The following is a 10,390-nucleotide window of genomic DNA, read 5'->3' on the forward strand; positions in this document are numbered from 1 at the left end:
GCCTTTGGAGGCTTGTTTTGGCACTATCAATTAGTTCCTCTGTGCTTTTCCACCTTCAGCAGAAGCAGTGGCAGCTTTAGCAATGTCTTTTTATAATCCTCAAACAGCCCACTTTCATTTCCCATCTATTTGTTGCCAGCACAAAGAGGCTTAATCACAAAATGATTGATAACTCTATTTAAACAGAACATTAGCCTAATGACGTATGAAACTGTAGCAGAGTTGTTAGCTTATGTACAAATGCATTCCTTGAAGAGCAACAGGAGTCGCCTTGTCTTGTGTCTGCATCGGTTCACTAATCTCTCTGCAAATTCCTCATGGGTATAAATCTGCTGCTGGTGAATGTGCATGAGCCATGTGACAGGCAGCTACTTGGTGCCCACAGCCAGCCCATGTCCTGGCCTGAGCAGTGCCCGAGAGGCTGGCACTCAGGGCACCCAGCTGGTAGGGGATGGCCAGATATCTGTGGTAGAGTCTAAGGAAAACCACATGGAGCCTAGAGCACCAACACAGCCCGTGTTTCCACATACAATGCATGGAGAATCAACAGAATCTTGATGTCATCTTTCACCCTTCCCAAAGCTCCACAGGCATCAAGTTATTGAATGAAGGACTTGCCTAGCAGAACAACGTAACGGCTGCAGTTGTAGGGGTATCTACAGGACGCATGCTTGGGTTCATGCAGATGTTTCTGCTTAGCTTGGCTTTTGCCATCTTCAGTGGGAAATGCTTTGTGAAAGGCCTCCAGTTGCAGTGGAGTCAATCTTCACACAAACCACGTGAAACTGCTGGTCCTTCACCACTGTCACATGCTTGGAGCATACCAGGCTTCTTAGTCAATGCATTTACAAAGATTATGCAGTCTCCATCACCATTTTAGAAACGCTTTTCACTGTGCTTTTATTTTTCTTCATTCCTTCTAATTAGTATCTGGCCAAGGTAAAGCTCCAGCCCCATTTCTAATGCCACCCATCCCTAGGTGATTTCATGTGTCATTACATGTTGCTCTTTCTACTCACTCTAAATGTCTCACTCATGGATGAAAGGGTCCTTCTTAGCAGCTGATTCCCATGCATTCTGACAGGTGGGCCAGACCTGCTCTGCACAGCATGTGTCCATCCCATCACCTGGTGACAAACGAGCTGTGATTGATGTTCCCTTTATATCTTGCAATAGCAGCCCTTAGTCCTGCTAGAGGTGTTCCATTGTGCTTAAGACCACTGGAAGAATGGACTGCAAGTCTTTTAGATAAAAGAAAGCTATTTATATCCTGAATACTGTACAGCAGTGACGGGAAGTGAATCATCAAAGATGTTTTGGTTACAAGAATAAGATTCAATTTCATGTTTTTCCTAATGATTGATGCAAATATTCTTCCCTGGAGACGCACGCCTGCAGTCATTCTGCACTGGCAGCTATGCAAGGCAGGGCTTTGTTCCTTTCAAATTTGCCACATTAAAGAAATTGATGAGTAACTTGATGGGAGACCTCTAGAGCAAATCTGGCATGAGAGAGAGGTGACATTTTCTGATTGTGTTACAGATTTTGCAATCCAAATTCATACTAAGACCACAGTCCGCATTGGCCAGGAAGGAAGAAAAGCCACAGCCACATGGAGCTGTCACTCAAGGTCCCCAAGGTGGCTCTGGTGTCAGTATGGCATTATTTCCTTCTGCTCAGCCTTCTGTCCTGCTCCTTCTGGCTTTTAGCACCTTCTCCCTTGTTCGCCATGTTGATTCTGCTGCTGGTGAATCCCTGGCTGAGCCTGGAGTAGAGCAGTGGCTTGGCCAGCAGTGGGTCCCCAAGGTGAACATCAGCCTCTTGGCACAGCGCTGGAGATCTGGGTGGGGTTTCTGCAATGTAAAGCCTCCCAGCACAGAGATCCCATTCGGAGTGTTCCCTCGGCCAGCTATATGCTGCCTACCCCCACTCCTACTCTCAGCCCAACAGGATTCTTCTTCTTGTGTTGCAGAAGCTGGGGAGGAGCTGAGAAGCTTCAGCTTGAAGCTGTGACTGCAGGCACAATTCCTATAGAGCAGATGCAAGCTGCCTGCATCCATTACTATTATTTATTATCCCTTTTGCAATAAACTGATCAAAGATCCCACTACTAGAAGAGAATAAAAATAGGCTCCTTTGACACACAGTACTTGTGGGGAAATATTGAGGAAGGCGTAAGAGATGTGTGAGATTGCTGGAGGAGCTTGTGCTTCCCCCACTGTCTGTAAATAGCCTCACACTGGGAGCTCAAGGGGGAGATCTCTAATTAAACAGGATGATTTATATTATATGAAAACATATGTCTGGAGGTGCTGATGCCTCATCTGGTATTTCCTGCCGTTGTCCTGGAACTCGGTCACCTCTAATCCTTAAAATATTTGAGGTACTCTGGACAGAAATAAGGAATGGATGGTAATTGTCAATTTCTGTGTGCTCCCAGGCAGGGCATACCTGTATCGCATATGTAGAGCAGGAAAGCTGCAGATTGACAGAGGAAAGAAATAGCAAAAGAGCTCCCAGAACATTGTGTAAAAACCTCAAGGTGCTGACCTCACACAGAAGTGTGTACAAGCAAAGAAAAACAGCAGCATCATGTTTTGTACATCACTAGGTATCCCACTCTAAGAGCATCAAGCAACATTTTTCTCGTGATTTTTCTCCACAAAAAGAAAGTCACATCTCTGGAGATTGCTTCCCTCATTGCTGAACCCCTTTCAAATTTTAATCTTCTTTCCTCACCGTATTATGGTCTGGTTTTATCAAAATTATTTCAGGGTGGGTAAAGACCACTGGTGTGGCTGTGTTAAATTTGTGACCTGCATGAGAAATCCTATTTTGCAGCATTAATACCCACATAATATTTAAAAAATAATAATAATTGCTTCCTTCTTCTCCCCTTGAGCTGCCTTTGTCTTTGCATTTTTTCTTGACTTTAATATCTTCTCTGCCTATAATCAAGTTCACTTTCAGACCCTGCTGATCAGCTGTTGCTGAAATGCTGTCTTCAGAAGCATCGAGTGGGGAAATGCTGATTTGTTTTGCTCTCAGGGGAAATAATGTAACTTGATGACAAGCTCACCAACAGCAAGTCTTAACACATATCAAGACAACTTGCATAAAATCACCTTGTTGTTAGGCTGCATACACATATTTAATTGCATTTAATTCTTGAAAGCTGATACAACTCATTTCAGCTGTATGAATAATGGGGGTTTTGGCTCATTGGAGGAAACTGCACAGCCTAGAGAAAAAAATTATCAGAAAACACTTGATTTCCTTGTTAGGTTATTTAACTCTCTTCACTATGTGGCCTTTTCAAAATCTTATATTTATTTTTTAAAATTTTCTGCTGTGCTTTTAGAGGATATTGAGAAATCTGCTGGAGAAGGGGCTGGCAGGACCCTGTCACTACATCATGAGGGCTGCCTGATGACCCAGCGTACTCAGAAGATGTGTATTTCTCACAGTGCTTTTCATAAAAGTGTTCAATTCTCAAACCCTGTGGACTCAGGATACTGAGGATGTCCAGAAGAGATTTCCTATGAGAGGTGGCACTGGCCACAAAAGTGCCTTTAAGAAGGGCTCACAAGAACCAAGCACTTTCCCACTGCTTTGGAGTTCTTTTATTCCCAAAGAGATTTTAAGAGATGTAGAAACTTGTTTGCCTGTGAATATTTTTCATTCAGTCCAAAATTTCGTGCTGGAAGAAAAAGCAGAAGCAAGGCAGACTTTGAGCCACGAGTTTGTAAGCAGTGCTGATTTCGTTGGCGAGGGCAGGAAACTGACCTGCAAAACTTAAAAAATAAAACTCTTTGCAGGATTAGGTGCTAGAAAAGAACAGGGCTTTGGCAAGGACTGTTACGCAGCTTACCAGCTTTCTGCTCTCTTATGCAAGGATTTCACAATATTACATGAAGACCTACATAATAATAGATGCCTTTCTGGATCTGTTTTACTTCTCTTTTTGCACTACTTTGTAGAGAGAGACTGAGTAGCAGTTTCCACTTCAGGACCCCTTCTTGCACATTCTGAATGTCATAAGGGCTGAACTCCTCCTATTTTACAGCACTTGAAGTTGAAATGCATACACCTTGATGCAATAAGCCCTGAAGCCTGCCCCAGCAGCAGGCTCTGCTGACAGGTATGCCCTCTCCCTGATGTCCCCAGGCTGCCTTGTGAGTGGCTGGGAGCTGCCAGGGAGCAAATGTGCAGAGGAGGGGAGAGGAGAGGAAGGAAGGGGAGGGGAAGAGAGGAGAGGATAGGACAGGACAGGGCATAGATAGAGGAACTGGGGGTTGCAGGACGGAGATGTGAGCTGTCAGCCAGGTTCAGGGACCTTGGAGCTTGCTACAAAATGAGAATAGCACATACATAAACTCAAGGTTTTAATTAACATATTCTTTCATTCATGCACAAAATTAAAAACCCATCCATCCTCAATCATCATTATCTTTCTTTTTTTAATTTAATTAGGAGTTTTTACTATACTAATTGTTACATTTGTCCAATTTCATCAAATCAAACTAATGACAGCCAGATGGTTGTGACTCTCAAGATGCCTTACTCAGGGCTAATCCATGCCCTCTGCCGTGCAGACGCAGGGAGCAGAGGGAGCCTGTGCTCTTGCTCTGGGCACCAAAACGACAGATTGAAAACATGTACTTGTTTGGCAGGAGGCAAAACTGCTGAGGATGGTTCTTCTCACACAAAGCTGGGACTATCTACCCCATTCATACACTGTTCTCAACAACGTGCAAAGAGGTAAATGGAGGAGAATAAACTAATGTCTCTGGAGAAGAAGCCAAGTGCATTTGACCTCTTCAGTCAGCGTGAAGGATGTGAAGATTCGTACATGCTCTCTCCCCATCATGCTGTAGAGATTTCTCCACCCTGCAGCTCCTGCTTCATCCATAACCTACACACATAAAATTATTAAGAGCAAGATTAGTATCCACTATTTTTGTTCCACAGTAACAGACTCAAGATGTTGTTCCTGGCAGCTCCTGATAATGCATGCATGTTACTAATTAGAGCAGTTTATTTAAGAAGCAGTGGGTCAAACCTGTTGTGCTCACTTCAACGATACTTGAAAATTATTACAGAGTACACCCATTGTAAGCTAGGATAATTAAGGCTGCTGGTATCAACACTCTGCCCTTCCTTATTGCCAGTTTAATTTCCTTCAACATTTTTACATCCTACTCCTCATTCTGCCCTGGGAGTTTGTAGTAAAATTCAATAACCATTTTCCTTTCTAATTCTCTATTAAAGCACCATCCTATTTCAGCATCACACAGAGCAGACGTAAGCCTCTTTGCAGCCTCGTCTGCTGCTGTAGCTTTCCTCTGCTTGAGGCACAATCCGCCCAGAAACCAGGGGAGCTTGTGCAACTCCTCTGACATGTCCTGCAAGCAGCTTTCAGGTCAGCGAGAGCCTCACCAAGGACTTTAAGGCAGGCTTGAACACCATGGATTTTGAAAGTGCTGACTGTTCAAGCACTGGAGTAGACATTTTGGAGTCAATCTCTTGGACTTACTAGTTTTGCCAGAAATTTTTTACTTACTTCACCCCTGTTAGACATAGCAGGTGTGTACTTCCAGAAGGCACTTGGCCAGCCCAATATGGTGCCCTTGCACAGATGCAGGAATCCTGGCTAGGGATCACTCATCACCCACCAGGACAGAGCACTGGGATGAGGATCCCACATACTGGTTATGGCTCTGCCCTCAGCTGCTTTGCTCTGAGAGCCATGCCCAGGACAAAACTCTACAGTGGACTGCTTTTTCACAAAAGGGCAAGTCATTGATTCAGATGGGTAAGGGCAATTTATTTCCTCATCTTAACAAGCACACCCCATTCCTGTTGAGCCCCAAACCCACCTGCCTGACACAGCCATGCATCATCACTACAGCCTTTAAACAGACAACCTCAGTTTTGCATCTTTCCATTTTTTGACAGGCAACTTTGTTAAGAAGAAAAACATGACCACAACTCATGGTTACAAAGGAAAAATATTACTGCCCTCCTGAGGCAGACAGGGAAGAGTTAAATAGCACCTGGGGCATGACTGCATGCCAAAGCTATAAAAGACTGCAGAAGGAGCATGAGCCTTTGGAAGAAAGACTTGGAAGTGGTTTCTGGTGTAGTTTATACAGCTGCACAACAGGAAAGGAGGTGTGACTGTGCTGCTACACGTAAGTGATTTTAGTGGGGAAAGGGCTGGGGTGTTATGTCAGTTGTAAATGTTACTTCTCGGGAATCAAAAACTCTTCCAGTTGCCTACAAAAGCCTCTCCTGTCCCCAGTGCTCAAGGGAAGAGAAAGCCCCAACAGCTTCTCCATACCTTCCCGTGGTCTCTTTGCAATGGAGTCCTGGGCTGAACCTGCAGCTGATGCCACACATTTGTAGGATGTTTGACCAAGCTTCTCTTTATAAACAAAAGGAAAAGAGTTATGAGATGTGTGATGAGTGGGACAATGAGGCAGAGTTTAATGTCTCATTTGTGAGCAAATTATGTGTGTGCTGCTGCAGGAAACCTGCAGAGGTGATATGGCTAGTGCCTGATGCTGATGATTATTAGTCAGGGGCATCCTAGTCATCTGAGAGCCACTAAACTTGGCATGAGAGCTTGCCAGTAGTGGCAACAATCTGACTGGTTGCAAGGGTACATGAAGAAGGGGGTACTAGCACTGGATCCCTGAGCAGCATGTGGTGAGATTGGTGTTTCAACGCTCCCCCTGATGAGTGAGGGCAGAGGCACAGAAAGGCTCGTACAACTGTGGGCACCCACCTCTAGACCTGAATTAGTGCACTCTGTCCCTGTGGGATGCTGAAGGACTTTCTCATTAGCATTCACTGATATAACACTTCTGAAAAAATGTACAGCTGCTCCACAGAGGTTACTCTTTTTCCTTTGCTGCTCTTGTGCTCAGGTTGCATTAATATTTTGCAGCCTCAACATGTACAAGATCTTTTCCTCTGTATTAAGGCCACAATTCACACTGGGGGTTCTGGTATTTCTGTGCATTTACCTCTTAGTTATTATGTTAGCAGAAGATGTCATGTGAATTCCTGCTCTGTAATGGACAACAATATCTACTAGTTCATGTATTTCTAATTTGGAAAGGTTAACAGTAGTTTTTTTCAGCCTGAAGGGATTCCTGTCCCAGCTCTTCAGGAGAGGGCAAAATTGGGAGAGAAGAGGAAAACTGTATGTGCCTGAATTCTCAACCAGAAAGCGCCGTCTTCTAGCTTCGCTCCATAGACTTAACCTTACAGGTCTAAGGGCAGACAAAACTCAACACCCTCTGCTATTATTTCATTAAGTATTAACCCAATAGTCAATCAGAGCTATAGTCCTGCTGGAGATAACAGGATTCAGCTTCTGGAGGCATCTGGAGGCCTAAATAAGCACAGGGGACATGGCAGCGCACTGGGGACATCAGGATGGGGCCAAGCTCTGTTTTGTGTAAATCTCCAGGTCTGAGAAAGCTGACAGTGCATCTCACTCTGTCTGCTTCTGCTTTGGTTACCCATCTTACAGCCTGAGTATCTGCAGAACACCTGGGGGTTTCACCTATACTGCAAGGACTTGAACCTGTCCGCCAAAAAGAGCTTGCAGCAGCCATGCACATTAACTTTACACATTGGGTGTTTGCTTCTGACAAGCAACTCTTCATATCTTTATGGCTAGACATTATTATATTGTTCTTTCATTTGATAACTGCTCCAGTAATAGCTTCCATTTGCAGTAAATCTCTTGTACTGCCTTTTTTTCCTCCCCATTAAGCATAAGACAATAACCTTTCCGGGAAGCTGTGTAGAGAGACTCAGTGAAGCTTTAAGAGGTGAGGGTAGACATGGGGGGCACAGCCAGCAGTAGCAAAGCACCTGATGGAAAAACGCTTTTGGAGAAATTGCAATTAAATCCTGAAGCACTTGAGGAAAACCTCCTGAGTATACAAGCTGAACTGGAAAACGAATATTTAAATGCCTCTTCAAGTTAGTAAGTCTTTGTAAAGTGCTGCTCAATACCTGGAAAATCTCTGAGACAAGAGAACAGACAAGTCTGGATGTGACTGAACACAAATATTTGACTCTGTTATCCTGCCAGAAACATACGGCAGAGTCTATCCCAGTTAAATGGCTTTGCAGACACTAAAAAAGAAAAAAAAATTGATCAGCTCTCCCATGCACAGCTTCACCTTCCCTAGCAGTGCTATAACCCTGGGTTTGTGGTAAGCAGTACTGGAGCTTGCCTGGAAACCTGGGATGGAAGCAGGCAGAATCCCAAAGCTATGATGGAACACTCCAAAATAATCACAGAATCATTAAGGTTGGGAAAGACCTCTAAGATCATCCAGTCTCTCCATCCACTTAACACCAATGTTGCCCAGTAAACCATGCTTCTCAGTACTACATCTACACATTTCTTGAACACCTCCAGAGGCAGTGACTCAACCACCTCTCTAGGCAGCCTGTGTCAGTGCCTGACCACTCTTTTGGAGTTTTTCCCTACATCCAACCTAAATCATCTCTGGCACAACCTGAGGCCACTGGCTCTTGTCCTACTGCTAGTTACATAGGAGAAGAGGATGACCCTGACCTTACTACACTGTCCTTCCAGGTAGCTGTAAAGGGCAGTAATGTTTCCCAGAAGCCTCTTCTTCTCCAAACACAACAATCCCAGTTCCCTCAGCCACTCCTTGTGCTCCAGCTTTATCCAGCCCTTTCCTGGATACGCTCCAGGGCCTTGATATCTTTCTCTTAGTGAGGGGTCCACATCTGAACGCAGTACTTGAGGTATGGCCTCAGCAGATTTGAATACAGAGGGATGATCATGTTCCTGATCCTCCTGCCAACACTATTTCTGATACAAGCCAGGATGCCATTGACCTTCTTGGCCACCTGGGCACACTGCTGGTCCATGTTCAGGTGACCACCGATGAATGCTCCCAGGTGATTTTCCTTTGCACAGTCTTCCAGCTACCCTGCCCAAGCCTGTAGTGTTGCATGGGGTTGTTGTGACCAAAGTGCAGGCCCCTCAGCACTTAGTGTTGTTATTACAATCTCCTGTCATCTGCACACTTATTGAGGGTACACTCAGACCATCAGTAAAGACATTAAACAGGATGGACCCCAAAATCGACCCCTCGGGAATACCATCTGTGACCTGTCGCCAGCTAGATTTAACTCCACCACTTTTTGGGCCTGGGAATCCAGCCAGTTCTTTACCCAGCAAAGAGTGTACCTGCCCAGGCCATGGGCTTCCAGCTTCCTTAGGAAAATACTGTGGGTGACCATGTCAAAGGCTTTGCTGAAGTCCAGGAAGACAACGTCAACAGCCTTTCCCTCATCCACCAGGCGAGTCACTCGGTCATAGAAAGAGATACGGTTGGTCAAGCAGGACCTGCCTTTCATGAACTCATGCTTACTGGGCTTGATCCCCTTGTTGTCTTGCACATGCCTTGTGATCTCACTCGAGATGATCTGTTCCATAACTTTCCCTGGCACTGAGGTAAGGCTGACAGGCCTGTAGTTCCCCAGATCCTCCTTAAGACCCTGCTTTAGATGTCACATCGGCAAGCCTCCAATCCTTTGGGACTTCTCTAGTTGACTGGGAATGCTGATAGATGGTGGAAAGCAGCTTGGCAGTCACCTCTGTCAGCTCCCTCAGCACCCTCAGGTGAAGCCCATCTGGCCCCACGGACTTTTGACAGTCTAGACGGAGTAGGAGGTCTCTAACTGTCTCTACCTGAATCATGGGGGATTTATTCTTCTCCCCATCCCAGATTTCCAGGTCAGGCAATAGAGTACACTGAGGACAACTGGTCTGACTATTAAAGACAGATGTAAAGAAGACATTGAGAACCTCAGCCTTTTCCTTATCCTCAGTGGTCACATTCCCCACCATCTCCAGTAAAGGATGGAGATGCTTCTTAGCCGTTCTCTTACTGCTAATATATTCGGGAAAAAAAAAAAAAGAAAAAAAAAAAAGATGTTTTCTTTTACCACAGTGGCCAGGTTGAGTTCAAGCTGGGCTTTTGCCTTTCTAAACTTCTTCCTGCTCATTACAACTTCCTTGTAGTCTCTTGGAGATGCCCATCCTTTCTTTTTTCTTTCACAGGAGGTAGGCTCTCTTTTTCTCCTAGTCTCATCAAAAACTCCCTGTTCATTCACGTTGGTCTTCTTCCCTGTTCCCTCATCTCAAAGCACTCAGGGAAAGCCTGCTCTCATATGCCTTTAAGACTTCCTTCTTGAGGAGCATCCAGCGTTTTTGGAGAGGCCTTCACTGCAACTGTTCCTAGGCTATGAGTGCAACAGCTTCAGCACAAGGAAAGAGGACACAAACATGCAGTCACACCAGAAGTACTTGCTTTTTTCCTCTCCT

At 45.0% G+C, this 10,390-nt stretch overlaps 1 protein-coding gene across 2 annotated transcripts in view; it reads left to right on the top strand.

The window, feature by feature from the left end:
* Positions 1-10,390, top strand: part of SPTLC3 (serine palmitoyltransferase long chain base subunit 3) — a 398,986-nt gene that overhangs the window by 80,356 nt on the left and 308,240 nt on the right. The window lies entirely within an intron of this gene.

Source organism: Lagopus muta, chromosome 2 (genome assembly GCF_023343835.1).
Source record: "Lagopus muta isolate bLagMut1 chromosome 2, bLagMut1 primary, whole genome shotgun sequence".
Lineage (NCBI taxonomy): Eukaryota > Metazoa > Chordata > Aves > Galliformes > Phasianidae > Lagopus > Lagopus muta.